The sequence below is a fragment of the Ursus maritimus genome, unplaced genomic scaffold, assembly GCF_017311325.1.
Source record: "Ursus maritimus isolate PB19 unplaced genomic scaffold, ASM1731132v1 scaffold_33, whole genome shotgun sequence".
Classification (NCBI taxonomy): Eukaryota; Metazoa; Chordata; class Mammalia; order Carnivora; family Ursidae; genus Ursus; species Ursus maritimus.
In genome coordinates this window covers 24,834,374-24,849,997 of record NW_024425897.1, presented here as the reverse complement: position 1 = coordinate 24,849,997, position 15,624 = coordinate 24,834,374, and the positions used below count along the sequence as shown (strand labels likewise).

The following is a 15,624-nucleotide window of genomic DNA, read 5'->3' as shown; positions in this document are numbered from 1 at the left end:
CCTGCCTGGGGTGCCCTGCCCTGCATCCCCAGGGGACACCCCGCTTGTCATCACTGGGGATGCCATCTTGGGCAGTTATCCTTGGGCCCGAGTCCTGGTTGCTGGGGGCGGGGGCAAGGATCTGGAGCCCCCCCCCGGGGGGGGGATCCTGCTGCTTCCTCTCGTTGCTGCCGCTTGGAGCACTGTGGGAAGCAGAGCTGAGCCTGGCCCTGCTGCAGATGGGAAGCTGACACCCAGAGGAGCTCAGACTTGTTTCTGAGTCATATACCCAGTTGCAGCCAAGGTTCAGACCCCTGGCTGACCACCAAAGCATCCATTTTGGCCCGTGTGTGTGTGTGTGTGTGTGTGTGTGTGTGTGGTTGGCTGTCTTTGTTCACCCCCTGGGCCTGTCACCGAGATGACCCTCGTTCAGAATACCAATGTGAGGGGGTCATGTTTGCTTTTCCTGAGATTACAAGTAGGGCAGAAATATTTTAAAGGCAGAACTTGCCCCTCCGCCATGTCACCCCGGAGGACTGGAGGCCCGGGGAGGGACCGGGCAGCGGCGTTGGTTCCTCGCCAGGCCCAGGCCGGGAAGCCCACACTGCCCTCCGGGGAGGGGGCGGGCAGGTCTGGCTCCCGGGTGGACGGGTCTGGCGGGGAGGAAGCGGGTTAAAGTAGAATTCGGGCCTGGAGCTCGCTTTCGCCTGCGAGGAGGGAATAGTGAAGAGGTTTTTCTACGGAGCTATAAAAAGGCCTCCCAGCGTTTCAGCTCCTGAGTGTCGGCTGGAAGCCCGCCAGGGTTACCATGGCGATGAGGAATTATTACTTACTGCCAAGGCTGGGAGAAAAAGCGAGTACTTTTGGCTTCCGAACAAGAGGAGTGGACTTATGTAATTCTCTGTGTTTATAGGCCCAGAGTGGCAGGAGGCGAGGAGGGACTGTGGAGGCCTGACAACCGAGTTTTGGCCCCGGTGTGGGGTCGGCGGCCGGGGATTGTGCCTGGTGGGCCTCGGCCCGCGCCGGCCTTGGGGGGCAGCGGCCCTGGGGCAGCGGGGGGCCGGGCCTGGCTGCGGGGCCTCCCCAGCTGGGGGGGGGGGGCGCCCGTAGTCTCGCGGGAAGGCGAGCGGCCGCTCAGTGGGGCCGCCGCTCCCCGTGTCAGTCCTGCAGGAAGGATGGCTTTGATGTTGGACGCCGTGTGTCTTCTGGAAGCCAACAGAACAGTCTGTGTGTGTGGACTCCACTGACCCACTTGCTGGCACATTTTACTTCTTTCTTTTTCTTTTCTTTCTTTTTTTTTTTTGTGGGAGAGTTACTTCAAGTTGTGTTTGGAGCTGACGCGAGTGGAAGGCTGGTCATGTGCTCGGGTAAGAGAAGTTTCTGGGCTTGGTGGTGGGCAGGGAGACGCAGCGCGGCCGGGTCATGGCCCAGGAGGGGTGGGCAAAGACTGGGAGCCACCACGGTGCGACGGGGTGTCCGTCTGGGGGCCGCTGGGCTTGCTGGATGGAGGCAGCCCGGTCGCGCCCTGGCCGTGGTGGCCTTGAGTGGCCCTGCCCCTGCAGGCGGCGATTACATCGTGGTGCTGGGGGACCAAGAGCCGGTGGTCACAGTGGTCGGAGTCCCTACGGTCCAGAGCAGGGTGCTGAGAGGCGGGCGGCCGGGAGGGAAGGACTTCTGGCCGCTGTCTGACCACAGGGTTGGTTGTGCGGGGTGGGGACCGAGCTGCCCAGAGCTGGGGTGCACGCATCCTTGTGGGAGAGCAGTCAGAGCCAAGGAATCGGGGTGCTCCTGGCACTGTGGCTGTGGGGGGTGGAGGGCTGGGGGCCTTGGGATCTGGGGGGGGTGGGCTCCTCCGCGGGCAGGGGGCAGGGGAGGGGAGCCAGGTGCAGGCAGCGCTGCGGCTGCCCCGGCGCCCGGCTCCCACCGCGGTGGCGCTTGGCTGGGTGCCCATGTCTGGTTTGAAATCAGCGCCACCGGCCCAGGCTTGCCCAGGGACCTGGCAGCGAGGAGCCGGCATAAACACTGGAAAGTTGGAAGGGCTTCCTGAGCTCACAAGGAGCCTTCAGTTGCAGGCACAGAGGATGAGGGAGTGATTTGTCCTGAGGTCTGGGTGCGCCAGGACCGTTGGGAGGCAGCGGGATGTCTCGTGGGGGCCTGGAGCCTGGTCCTGGGAGGGCTGGCTTCCCAGATGACATCTCTCATTTGCCACGGACTCGAGTTTGAATCCTGCTTCCATCCCTTTTTATGCTGGGTGGCCTTGCCTCACCTGTGTGAGACTTGGTTTCCTTGTCTGTAAAATGGAGCAATAGTGGGGGTCACACAGGCTTTGGGATGAGGTGAGGGGTTGCTGCAGCCTCCTGGTACATTCTGGGGCCAGACCACCAGGGTTCACATCCTGGTTAAACATTTCCTGGACACGTGGCCTTGGACAGATTGCCTCATGTCTCTGAGCCTCAGTGTTCTCGTCTGGCAAATGGACATTCCATCTGTCTCCACCCCAGAAGTGGTTGTATGGCTCAAGGGGGCTAAGAAATGGTCCCTGCGCCTTCCCTTGTGGAAGGCGTGACAGCGGGCAGGTCGTGGAACTCGGCTGTCTTGTACATACAGTGTGAGTGGCTTGCAGTTGTGTCTGGGGGAGAACCAAGACCCGCCCGTGCAGGGCCCCTGTGGGCGGGTGTGGGGAGACTCCTTTCGTGTAGATAAGCTTGGATTTAAGTTGGCTGCACCTTGGTCTCCACTGATTTTTCTTTTCCTTTCTGTTGAGAACCCTCCTGTTCTGTATGATTTGGAAACCACCGTCCAGATCTCAGGAGATGGAGAGAGAGGGTCCCTCCTTAAACCCCAGGCTCTGTTTGCATTTGGGCCTAGCTGGGGTCCCCGGGGCTGTCCCACTGTGCCTGTTCTGCCCCGTCCCCCACCAACCATGGGCCAGGCACCCCGATTGCTCGGTGTGGACTGGAGGTTGGGCGGGCAGGGCTGGCTCTCCCGCCGAGGGTGGCAGTCATCCTGTGTTTGTAAGCGACACCGGATGCTGGGCTGGTGGCTGGCTCAGGGCCTCTCCTCCTGGGCCAGCAGGAGCCGGCGGGGAGTTCCCCGGGTGTCCAGGCTGTCCACACCAGCTGCCCGCTGTCCCGTTGTCCTCAGGCCTCTCCTGGGGACCTCGGGAAAGGCCTGTGTAGCAGGGGGCTGTCACCTTGCTGCCGCCCAAGCCCCCCGTGCCCACTTGGGTCAGCCCCAGAGCTGTGTTGTGGCTGTCCCGGCCCTGCCCTGAGGGTCTCAGTGACTTGACCCCCCCGCCCATCTGCACGGAGGTGCAGATGCATAGCATGCCACACACACTCACATACACACAAATGCGCATGTGTAAAACCTGCGAGGTCTGTACAAGGCCAGTCGTGTCAATGTCGGTCTCCTGGTTACGCTGCAGGTACAGAACTGGGCTTCTGTCGGGATGTCACCGTTGTAGGGGAGGCTGGCTGAAGGTACGCAGGGTGGAGCTTTTTCTTATGACTGCCTACGAATCTATAGTGGTCTAAGCAGACAAAGAGCATCGGCTTGGGGCCAGGCTGTCCTGGGTTCGAATTCAGGTCTGCCTGTGGGTAGCTGTGTGAATTAGAGCAAGTGGTTGGGCCCCTCCAGGCCTCAGGCCTCGTGCGTAAGCTGGAGATGGTGTTCAGTACTTCGTGGGGTGCGAGGGACGGTTACACGCGGTGATACGCGCTAGGTGTTTAGGAAGGCGCTGGCACGTGCTCAGTGCTACCTGTGTGGGGGGCGCTCTTGGGGGATCATCTCTGATGCAACTGTCCACACCTGAATCAGCCGTGGGATGGGAGGGTGCTGTATGATCCCCACTTCTCAGATGAGGACACCGAGGCTCAGGTCAGGTGACCCACCCAAGGACACAGAGTTTGTGAGGGCTGGGGCTCAACTTGAACCCCAGCCAGAGCCTGTGTGTGGAGGTTCTTTGGCTGGGTGACCACAGGGTAGTTGCTTGCCCTCTCTGAGCCTCAGTCGCCCTCTTCTCTCCTCACCTGCAGGCCAGGCTTGGAGGTTAGGATGGGGGTTAGTGGCTGGGCTCATGAACTGTGAAAGCCAGAGAGCCCTGACCTCTGGGCCCTCTGTCTCACTTCCTGGCCCCTCCCAGAGCCTGCCCCCTCTCAGCCACGTCTGCGGCCTGTGGGGTCACAACTGCGACAGCCAGACTCGCTTCCTCTCTTATACTCTTTCCTCCTTGCTCTGTACTCTGGGCTGCATTTTTCCTTTCTTGCTTTTCCCTGCGGTAAGGGACTGGTTTCTTTTGGACCCCTTCCCACCTCCGTGGCGGTGAGAAGGCCTTCAGGGTGTAACTGGCTCACCCTAGAGCAAGCTGGGTTATCCCCAACTAGCACTTAAGCATGAGAAATGAGTTTCTGTGCGGCCAAAGCTAATCCAAGGCTAGACATGTCTCCAGAGGCTCCTGAGAGAGGGCTTGGGGATTTCTGTCTCCCTTACAGCGACTAGTAAGGGCACTTGGGCCTTCACGTGTCCCCAGAGGTCCAGGTAGGGCTTGCTTTATGTGTAAGGATTTGGGAGGGTTCCAGACCATTGCAGGCTGGGGACGGGGTAGGGAGGGTGGTACCAGTGGGCCCCGGTGGGGCTGAGCCGGAAGGGGTGTCCTTGGTCATGTCAGATGACGGAGGCTGTGTCTGAGGCTCGGGGAGCACCAGTCACAGCTTAGGGTCTCAGGTGCTGGGGTTTGCTGGGCAGATCCTGGAGGGCAGGGAGTGGGCTGAGTTGGGGGTGTTCCAGCCTCACGAGTCTCTTGGCTGTTTTTGGAAGCTTCCATCATGGTCCTGCCTCTGGACCTTTGTACTTGCTGTGCCCTCTTCCTGCAACACCCTTCCCTTATACAGGCCTCTGCTCAAATATGGCCTTCCGAGCAGAGCCCCGACCTCCCCAGAGTTATTCCTGTCACCTTGTACCGTCATCACTTGGGATTTAGTATGTGTCCATCGCCCTGTCCCCCAAACCCCTTCCCCTAGGGTCACTACTGTGTCCCTAGCACTGGGCACATCATAGGTGCTCAGCAAACAATTGTGCCTGACTCAGTGTCCCCCACAGGCTGCGGATTTGGGCCTGTCCCCTTGTGGTGAATGAGGCCTTCCTGGGGATGGATGGCTTCAACTGTGCCTCCAGGCAAGTCACACTGACCAGGGCTCTGGCTAGGGAGACTCGGGTCCTTACCTCCTCCACCCCAGAAGTTCTGCGTTGGGGGGTTGAGAATGCCTTTTGGGGACTCATGGAAAACTGGGTCCTTTGAAAAGCAGTTCTTGTGTTTGTGCTCACGTGCCCCATAGGAACTGCACCTTGGTCTAAACCTCCTAGATAAAGTCAGAGAGGTCGAGGTCATGAGCAAGGCACGTGGGGGGCAGGGGAGGGGTTTTGACAGCATCAGCTGCGTGTACTGAGGGCTGACGAGGCACACTTTAATTTATTGAGTTCTTCTAACAACCCTCTGAGCCACAGAGAGAGTAAGCATCTTGCCCAGAGACACACAGCTGCAGGCACACAGTATTAGTGGGTAAATGACATTTTGTATGCAGCCCTGGGAAGGGGCCCCTTTCCCGCTTTGAGAGAGGCCCACCCATCCGGATCTGAGGCCCAGATATGCCCAAACTCTTCTGGAAGGCCTGGAGTTGGTTTCTCAGTGTGGCTCAGGCGCTAGAAGGCTGGAGGGGCTGCCCCCGCTTCCTCCTCGTTGACCATTTGCATGACAATGAGCCCTTTGTCCCTGGGTCCAGCCTCCTTCCCAGGCTAATAACATAATTCCCGGCCTGTGATGTCATAATGGGCCCTTTCTGCTGGGGTTGGAGGCTGGGTGGGCAGCTGTGTAGGCTGGGCCCTGGCGGGTAATAAATAGAGAGGTGCTGATTATCGGGGGGCCGGACGCGCTCTCCTTTGCAGGACGCTGTTTCATCCTCCAGGAGTGGGATTTGCTTCCCTTTGACACAGGAGCAAACAGATTCAGTTTGGTCAGGCCCCTGGCTGAACCACTTTGCGCCTCTTCTTGGCCTGTGAAGTGGGGGTGAGTCATCCCTGGCTGGCCCTCTCCCGGAGGCGTGGGTGTGAGAGTCCCTTGCTTCCTGTAAATGTGAGGGAGGCCCCTGTGCCCGGCGGCTCCCGGCTCCATGAGTCGGGACTGCTCAGGGAAAGTGGGCTCAAACCCTGGGCCTGGGGCTGACTTCTCTGTGTCTGTTTCCTCGTCTGCTTGGTGGGGGTTCTGCTGGGCCTTGGCGGTGGGGCTCCGTAGGGAGCCGGCGCCCCATCAGTGGGCAGCGTCAGGAAAGGCTGCTGTGTAATGGGGTGAATGCGGCCCCCCCCCCAAGATAAGCGCACTCATTAATACCCATCTCCTCTCAGTGTGACCTGTTTTGGGAAAAGGGTCTGTGCGGACGTTTCTTGAGATGAGGTCATTTGGATTCCCCGAGCGAGCCCCCTATTCAGTGACCAGTGTCCTTCTGAGGGACGGAGGAGAAGGCACACAGACCCCAGTGACGTGGCCAGACGCTGGAGGAGGCAGGGGGGATCCTGCCCGAGAGCCTTCAGGGGAGTGAGGCCTGCCCACACCTTGATGTTGGACATTGGGCTTCCAGACCCGTGAGCGAATAAATCTCTGTTGTTTTAAGGCTCCCGGATTATGGTCATTTGTGACAGCAGCCTTAACAAACTAATACAGCCAGGGACCCCCGCTCTTTGAGGTTGGAGGGAGCTCTCCCTGGTGAAGGTGCATGCGCGTTCTCTTCCCCACCCCAAGCTGAGGGTCCGGGACCTAGCGCAGTAGTTGGGGTAGCTGAGAACACCCCGTTGTGCCCAAGGGCGTGGGGAGTCCTGTCAGAGGAGTCCAGAACCCGCCTCCCTTGCCCAGAACCCTAATCCACGAATCCCTGAACCTGCCTGTTGTCCTGCTCCTAGCTCTCCCGCGTCAGGTGACCCTGCTAAGGAGGACGTAAAGCAGGAGGCAGGAGGCTCCCCAGATTCCATGCTGGGCCCTCCCTAAGCCTCGAACACTCATTCTCCACCTGCCTGGCCACTCACCTAGCACCTGGCTTGCAGCCATTCTCGCCCCACCCGCACCCCCACGCCGCCTTGTTTGCAGGTGCCCTTGACAAAGGGAGACATTGAAGTCCAGAGAAGGCAGGCTACAGCCCCTCGGTGGTGGGGATGGCCTTCAGAGCCTAGCCATGGCTAATGCATGGGCTGTCATTGCAGCTTCCTGGAGGAAGGGATCAGAGCCCTGGGCCACACTGAAAACTGCGGGGGAGCAGGCAGTGTAGACACGGATTAGTTCTTGGGACACGCTGGCCTAGTGTAGATGGGACCCCAAAATCCAAGTTTAAGTAGACCCCTTCTTGGCCTTAGTTTCTCTTTTCACAGAGTAGCCTTTGACCTTCGACTCCGAGTCTGCAATAATGCTCTCAGTATTCAGGGACTTAACAAGCATTTATGGAAGGCCTGCTGTGTGCACTGAGCTGGGACTCAATGGCGGACACAACAGATGTGACTCCTGCCTTCATGGACCTGACCTTTGGGATTGTGGGGAGATGGGGAATAAGGCAGCAGGGACATGGAGGATTCCAGATTCCTATGAGGGAGGTAACAGAGCAAGGTAACATCTGAGGGTGCCGCCTTCCTTCTCCTCTTGGGACCCGGGGTGGGGATTTGGAACGAGCTCTTGGGGGTGCCACGTGGGCATGGAGCTGGCCGTGGCCCATCTGCAGCGACCTGTGGTTGCCTCCAGCTGGCAGGACTTGGCCTGGATCTGTGAGCAGTGATGTTGGCTACAAGGCCTATGAGGCGCTGATGCCAGCCTGGTGGGGGACACACAGGGGTCTTCTCCAGCCTGAGCAGGGAGGCTCGGGTATGCTGGCGATGGATGCCCAGGACAGAGTGGATGCCCTCCACAGTAGCTGTAGAGGGCTAGCTTGGGTTTGCATCCAGGCTCTTCCACTTGCTTACTGTGTGATCTCAGGCAAGTTACTTAACCTCTCTTGCTTCCCATGGGTACTGTAATGATTAAATGAACTGATGATAGTGAGCACTGTGTTAACAGTTTGCTATGATGAGTGTGAGGCGCTCACCTTGGGTCTGTTACCGGGACCGCTCAGGACCTGGAATCTGGATGTGGAGTGTGTTCATCTTTCCACGGTCCTGTTCCCTGCCCGCGGGACATGGAGGAGCTTTCTTTGGCCCCAGAACCTCGGTCTCCCCATCTGTGAACGGGGAGCTGAAACAGACTTGTGGCCACATGGAGGCGGGGGCGGGGGGAGAGGAGGACGGTAGGAGAAGTTAGCACCTATGGGGTCAGGGGCGGGGATCAGGATCTCTCCCTGCTCTCGGTCTGAGCCCTGGCCACCCTCCAGGCCGAGAGCAGCTGCCTGTTTTACAGCCCAGGAAGCAGGCCCCAGCAGGGATGAGGCCCGAGGCGTGTCTGTGGGTGCAGCCTGCACGGCCTCCTGGCTGTGGACAATGCCCCTGCCTGAGGGAGGGGTTGGGGCGGGAGAGAAAGTAGTGCTCTTGCCAGCTCGGGATGTTCCTCCAGAAACCCAGGCCGGAGGCTCCACTTACTGCCTTGGGGCTTTGTGGGTGGGGGTGTCCCTGCTGCTGAGGGGTGACCCAGATCTGAGGCAGCGAGGAGGGGCAACCTTTATCTGCAAAGTTGCTGCCTGCTGGGTCCCCCATTAAGGCCCCCGATGGCTCGGCATGGGCCAGGAGACTGCTTCTCCTTCAAGGTGAGAGACAGGGCAGGCCTATCCCAGGCTCCTGCCTGGCCCCTTCTTCCTAGTCTGAGTCTGTCCTGGGCTCACATCTCATTTCTCTTGCCTCCTTCTGGCTGGCTTGGGAGATCTCTCTACCCGCACAGGCGAGGGGACCAGAGAGTAGAGATCTGATTCCAGGGAGATTCATGGGTTAGAATTTGGGTTTTAAGGGGTTGCTATCTTAGGTGTCTTGGTTGCAGTTGGCAGACTCCCTGCTCCTCCTGCATTTAGCACAAAAGGCTCAGGGTAAGCTTCAGGCATGGTTGGATCCAGGGGTTCAGGTGGTGAGGTGCTCTCCATGGCCAATTCCTGGTAGCCTAAGACTACTCATCACAGCCTTGCAGCCCCGTGGAAGGTAAACCGGTTGTTCCCGACATTACAACGGGAGTTATGGGAGTGAGCTTTATGGGGTTGAGAAGTTAAGTGCTTGAGAGGTAAGCGCTTCCCTAAACCAATGAATGTGGCCATGGTAGTGGTGCTGCTGGGGCTGCTGGGGCTGCTGCTGAGACTGTGCTGATTGGTCGGACCTGGGAGGTACGGTCAGCCTCCCTCAGAGAGCAGGATCAAGGGTGCAGGAGGGGTTGTAAGCCAAGAAATGTAGGGTGCACTTTGCAAGGAGTGGATGCTGGGTAGGCAGACAACAGCTGCGTCATGACCACAGCCAGCTCACTGCATGTGTTGGAGATGAGCCAGCTTGGGGTCCCTGCCCAGTCCCCCTTTCACAGCCAGCATGTGTCCTTTGGGGTGGAGGGTGTTACTTAAGATTCACTGGGTAAGTGGGCCCAGCCCCTTCCACTCCCTGTTTTAATTAGGGGCTTCTCAGGCCCCCTCCAAGCCACGTGGGAGAACGTTCCCGCCTGTCACTCTCCCCGCCACCCCCAGTTCCCCTGGGCTTTGCTGGGCTCTGTCTTGTGGCTTTCAGCTGACCACATGTCAGAAGCCACAGGTCACATCCTGGCAGCCCACGGGCTGTATTTGGATGTCAGACTGATTTATTGGGTTGGGTTTATAGTCCATGTTTTTGAAATAAAAATTGTAAACCGAGGGATGTCTCAAAAGTCAGACTTTCTTTGCCTGAAAGACTTGGAAGCTGTGATCCCCTGGGCCACATTCTCGAGTGGCCATGATGCCCCTGGCTGGGGCTGAGCAGCGGCCGCCCCCTTGCCATGTCCTTCCACACGTGCAGCCCCCACCTGCCCCCCTCCTTGGCACGACTCCTGCGTGGCTGTATGTATTCCAGTTGGGGCATGGTATCCTTGGCCCTCCTTTCTCTTTTCCCCCTCCCTATTTCTGGCTTGGGACCCTCTTCCCTGGAGCCTTGTCAGTCTTGCTCCCTCCACAAACTGATAATCAGATCCCAGGGGAATGCTCGCCACTCCTGGGCACGGAAGCCTGTGTTTTCATCTGGAACTCCTGGCTGCAGGGGCCGGAGGGCCTTTCGGATTCTTGATCACTGCTCCACCATCAGAGACTAACTGATGAATGGAAGCCCTCGGGGAAATCGAGGGGCTCCTGTGATCCACATTTGAGCATTGGAAAGAGCGGATCAGAATGGACCCTTCCCCCTTGGCCAGGCATCTGGGGGGGCAGGAGGGGCCTTCCGGCCAGGCCTGTGGGAGGTGGGCCCCTGGAGGCTGGGGCTGGGGGGGGTGTGTGTGCATGGCCGGGCTGTTGTTGAGTGGGTGGGCTCCCGGTCCTGCAGGCCACTGCTGGCCAAGCTATTCTTAGCAGCGGGAACATTTGTCCTCCTTCACATGTGGTGGAGGACGTCCCCCAGAGATCTGCCCTGAAATACTCAGGACGACCCCATAAATTCCTCAGAAAGCCGTCCTTGAGGGCCCAGCGTGCGTGGAGGAGGGGCAGGAGGAGGCGTTTCCGGCAGCTGCACAGCTGTAGACACATTTGCCAGATGTTGATGCAGGGAGGTTGGTGGGAACCCAGAGTCTGCCGCCCCTGCTCCCTCGCGATGGCCCCTTTCACCCTCAGAGTCTTGGGGAGTGATGGGTGGGGCCGGTAGACTGGCAGTGGGTTTCAGGTCATCCCCTCCCCTGTGTCCCGGCCTCTCAGTCATCTCCGGAGGCTGCCTGGGTTGGAGGCAAGGTCTTGACTGTGGTCCCTCGCAGTGCTGGGCTAGGAGGGGCTGCTCCATAACAAGACCCCGGCAGGGCCTTTGGCAATACTGTCTCTTTTATGGGGCAGCCTGGGCAGTGGGAGCCACCACAGGGCAACACCAGCCCAGCTGGGTGCCTGGGCTAGCAATCAGGGAGGCCTCCCTGGAGGAGGGGTGTGGTTTGTTTTGTTTTTCTTGTTTTTTTAAATTTTAAATTGTGGTAAAATAGACATAACAAAAATTTTACCATCTCAACCGTTTTTTAAGTGTACAGTTTAGTAGTGTTAAGTACATTCACGTGGTTGTGCAACCATCACCACCTTTGTCTCCAGAGCTTTCTCATCTTGCAAAACAGAAACTGTCCCCGTTAAGCACAAACTCCCAATACCCTGTCCTCCAGGTCCTGGCAACCACCCTTCCACTTTCTGTCTTTATGAATCTGACTATTCTGGGCACCTCCTGTGAGTGAAATCATAGTGTTTGTCCTTTTGTGTCTGGCTTCTTTCACTCAGCAATGTCGAGAGCTGTACTCTGTGGCCCATTTACTCCTTGGTTGTTGGTTCATTCCCATCCAGGCAGTGAGGTGGACAGACCCAGGACCTGGAGCGCTGCATCCTTGACCATCCCAGGGTCCTGGATTAGGATGCAGTCACGGGCCCCCTGTGACTGGATGAGCACTCACGGTGAGTGGGCACCGTGCTGAGCCCCGACACGGCCGGCCGTGACTGGTCCCTGCTGCCCGCTCTTTTCCAAGCTCCGGGGGTGGTGGGTCAAGCCGTGTGCCCTGGCACACAGCTGGTGCCAACGCCCCACCCCCCATCACCCAGACACCAGCCTCTTCTCCGGTCTCCCCCCTTCCCTCTGCAGAAAAAAATTGCTGTTTGGAAGGCCAGATGGAAGAGCTGGGCCTAATGGAAAACACGTCCCTCCCGGGGCGCCCAGAACCTAATGAGGAAGAGCCAGGAAAAATCCGGCGTCATGTTTGTGAAACACCCAGGAGGGAGGGCGCGTCGCGCGGCAGGGGCTCTCATGTGGAACCCAGTGACCCGGCGTGCGGGGACGGTTTGTTGCGACGGTGGCTTCTCTGTCTCTTCGCTTTAAAACTGAAAGGGGGGGAAAGGAGTCCAGGAGGGAGTGATTTTGAGCAGATCTGGCTGTGGCGGGGGAGTGGGGCTGTGCGGCCGAGCTGGCCCCAGCTCTGTGGACACGAATGTACCAGTTAAATGGGAGACGGAAGCGGGCCTCCTCGGCAGCCCTGAGCTGGGCCCCTGTTCTTCTCCCTTTGGAGGGTGTGTGTGGCTGGACCTGGCTGCCTTCTGGCTGCGTGACCTGGGGCAGGTGAGTTCACCTCTCTGAGCCTCGGTTTCCTGGTCTGTTGAACGGGGCAGCCTGGTTGGGTGAGGGAAGTTGGAGCCTTCCCCTAGTGTGGGTGCCTGATAAATGTCACCTGTGGATCAGGTAGAACTGTGGGTAAACCGAGGCAGGCCGGAGGAACCTGGGGGGGCACAAAGCAGAATCTGGGAGTGGTGGGGGTTCTGGCTGTGGCTGAGGATCCTTTTGTGGGGAGGTGAGAGGTGGGGCAGGTGTGGGGGGGTGTGTTTGGTACCGGCCTCTGGTTTTCTGTGGAAGGTTGGTGCAGGCTATGGCCGGTCCGGGGCTCTGTCCTGCTACCTGGTCATGCTTGTGGACCTGGAGCTTTTGTCCCCGTGGCCCTGGGTGGTGTTCCCCTGGAGTGTCTGAGGTGGGCTGTGCTCAGGCCACCCTGCCCACTTTGCCAGATGCCTGGACCGTGTGGGCTGTGGGATCCAGCCGAGGAGGGCAGAGTCCGGCCATGCAGCACCAGCCTGCTGCATGCCTACCTTTTTTGGGGCCTCAGTTTCCCCGCCTGCAGGAAGAGGGTGTTGAGTGAGGGCAGCCCCCTCCTCCCTCGTCCAGAACCTGCGAGGCCCAGCCCACCCCTCCCTCAGGAAGCTCTCTGTCTTCTCTGTGTTCGGGTGAGGGTCTCCCCAGTCCTGCATACCCTCCTTGCTCTGGGGACTTGTTCTGCCATTTATTTGGTGGGGCCCAGCCTCGGTTTGCTCATCTGCAAAATGGGAAGAGTGATAGCACCTGCCCAGCGACTGACATTGCCACCATCATTGTTAACTTGCCTCCCCTGCCCCACCCCTCGTATTTTAAGAAGCGGAGGCTACTTGAGCCGTAGCCCTCATTTTGCGGACTCTTCTGTGGGTGTTGAGCTTTCCATGGATCTGTCTCTCCCTGTTCTGATTCTGGAGTTTGGGACTGGAGGGGTCTTGGGGGGCAGTTCAGGTTTGGGGGTTCACGGGGGTGATGGTGCCCATGTGTGTCCCCAGCCGTGGCTGGTGGGGAGCCTCATGTGGGAGTATTAGTGGAATAAAAGTATGTTGGCTCTGGGGGTTGCTTTAAAAAGAGACCCAGAACACCGTGGACAGTGGGACAGTTCAGTCGATGTCCATCTGCTGATTTGTCTGTCACGTCTGTCCATCCATCCATCCATCCATCCATCCATCCATCCATCTCCTCCCCTTCCTCCCTCCCTCCTTCATCCATCCGTCCACCTGCCCCTCCTTCCCCCTCCATCCATCCTCTGTTGAGTACCTCGGTGAGGACGTGCTTTCTCTGTTGGGACAGGCCTGTCAATTGGGTGTCAGCTCTGGTTGGCAGCACTTTTTGTCCAGCTGGTCCACTGCCGTGACCCCAGTGCCTGGCACAGTGTCTGCACATCAGAGATGCTCAAATCATTCCCCGACTGGCCAGAATGGGGCAGAGACCCATTTGGAGTGGGTTTATCTTGGCTGGCCTCAGTTTGGGAGTGGGCAGATAGTACTCCTGAGTTCCGAGTATGGTGACCCCGGGCCACTCAGGGCTGCTGCTCTTTGCACAGAGCCGTGAGCAAGCCTTGGTTGGGCTCCTGGCTCCTCCTTGGGAGCCCAGTGAGCTCTCTGCTGGGTCAGTGTCATTGCTGCTGGGCCTGCCTATTTGGGAGGGCAGGCAGGGGCCTGTTTTCTGTGGGACCCTAATGGTGGCTTTAGTAGTATTAAGATTCCAGGTGAGCTGGTCCTTTTACCTGCATACGATGCACAGAGGTCCCAGGCCCATTACTCCCTGATGGGGGGCACAGCGGAAATTTCCTTTAACACAGGGGCACCAGGGACAGGCCTGATAGAGGAGACCTCGAACATCCCTGCTGCCCAGAGGGGTGGCACCTTCCTTTCTTGCTCAGAGTAAAGGCCTGTGTGAACTCATGGGGCCCTGGCTCACTCCAGTCTTACCATCCAGGCCTCCCTGCTGTTCCTTCTCCACCTCTGGGCCTTTGCACTGTCTGGTCCCTCTGCCTGGAACAGCTTCCCCAGACATCTGCATGCTTCCCTTTTCCCCTTTCTCTCCGCCTCCCCATCTTTGCTTAAAGACTCTTTCTGGTGAAGCTGTCTTGTTACACACCCCCCCCCCCCCCCCCCGCCACCCTGTGTCTGCTGTCTGCTCTCCTCATGCTTCTCTTTTTCTCCATGCCACAAACACCTTCTAGCATTCCTATCATGGCTCCTGTCTTGCTCGTTAGAATGGCAGCTCAGCGAGGGCAGGGATTTGGGGTCTTTTTCTGGCTACTGCATCTCGGTACCTGCCCACGAAGGTTGCTGGAACTGTGTTTGACGGTGGTGAGCTGCTGGGGCAGGGGGCAGGGACTCTGCCTTCACCCCCCGCCCTCGGGGGCCGTGCAGGTTTCTCCGGGCTCCCTGGGGCCGCCTTCCATGGGGCTTTCTGTGTCTCGGGGCTTAGCGGAGAGCCGGATCCCGGGCGTCCGCTCTGCGCCAGGAGGCCCTGCGGAAGGTGGCAGCAGATACTTGGCCAGCCCTCCATTTTTACAGCACGCCAGAAACTAGAAACTCAAGGTGGAAACAGTCGGCTTCGTTCTGGCTGGTGTTTCCGCCACATCTTAACCTCACATCCCAGAACAGTGTCCGCACGCACGTCCCCCTGCAGCTCTGGCTGTCCGTTCTCTGGGGGCCAGGCTGTGTGGCAGATAATTGTGAGATGCCCACTGTGTGCCAGGCACTGGGCCAGGCTCTGCATTATAGCAGCGAACAAAACACGTGTTTATTGAACACCTACTGTATTGGGCTAAATAGGACACCCCCCCCACCCCCCAAGTTCATGTCCACCCAGAGTCTGGGAATGTGATCGTATTTGGAAAGAGGGTCTTTGCAGATGTCATTAGTTAAGATGGGGTCATACTGGATGAGGGTGGGGTCTGGAATCCGATGACTGGGGTCCTTATCAGAGGAAAGGACACACAGACACGAGGGACGGGGCCAGGTGATGCCTAGCAGGGCCACTAGCAGCTGGAGGAGGCAGGAAGGATCTCGGAGCTTCTGGGGGGAACACGCCTGCCTGCACCTTGATTTGGGACTTGTGGCCTCCTGAACAGTGAGAGGATTCATTTCGGTTGTTTTCAACCATCCAGTGTGTGGTCGTTTGTTGACCACCGTCCCAGGAACCTAGCATACCCACCATGTGCTAGGCACTCGCAGGGGGTTCAGCAGTGAAGGAAAGCAGACGTTGGTCAGGTAGCTGCTGAACGGTCACACGCCCTTCTAGATGCTGAAGAGCAGCAGCGAGGGGGCCACGGGGTTCCTGGCGCATCAGTGTCTCTCCAGCCTGGGGCTGGGCTATCTCGGAGACTTGGGGGGGTGCGGGTGGGGGTACAAGAGACCACGCCCC

General features: G+C 58.7%; 1 protein-coding gene across 1 annotated transcript in view; it reads left to right on the top strand.

The window, feature by feature from the left end:
* Nucleotides 1-1,116: 1,116 nt before the first annotated feature.
* Nucleotides 1,117-15,624, top strand: part of NCOR2 (nuclear receptor corepressor 2) — a 172,129-nt gene continuing 157,621 nt past the window's right edge. The window contains exon 1 of the mRNA XM_040620026.1: nucleotides 1,117-1,346. The gene's annotated coding sequence lies outside the window, so the exon portion shown is untranslated. The remainder of the gene's footprint in view (nucleotides 1,347-15,624) is intronic.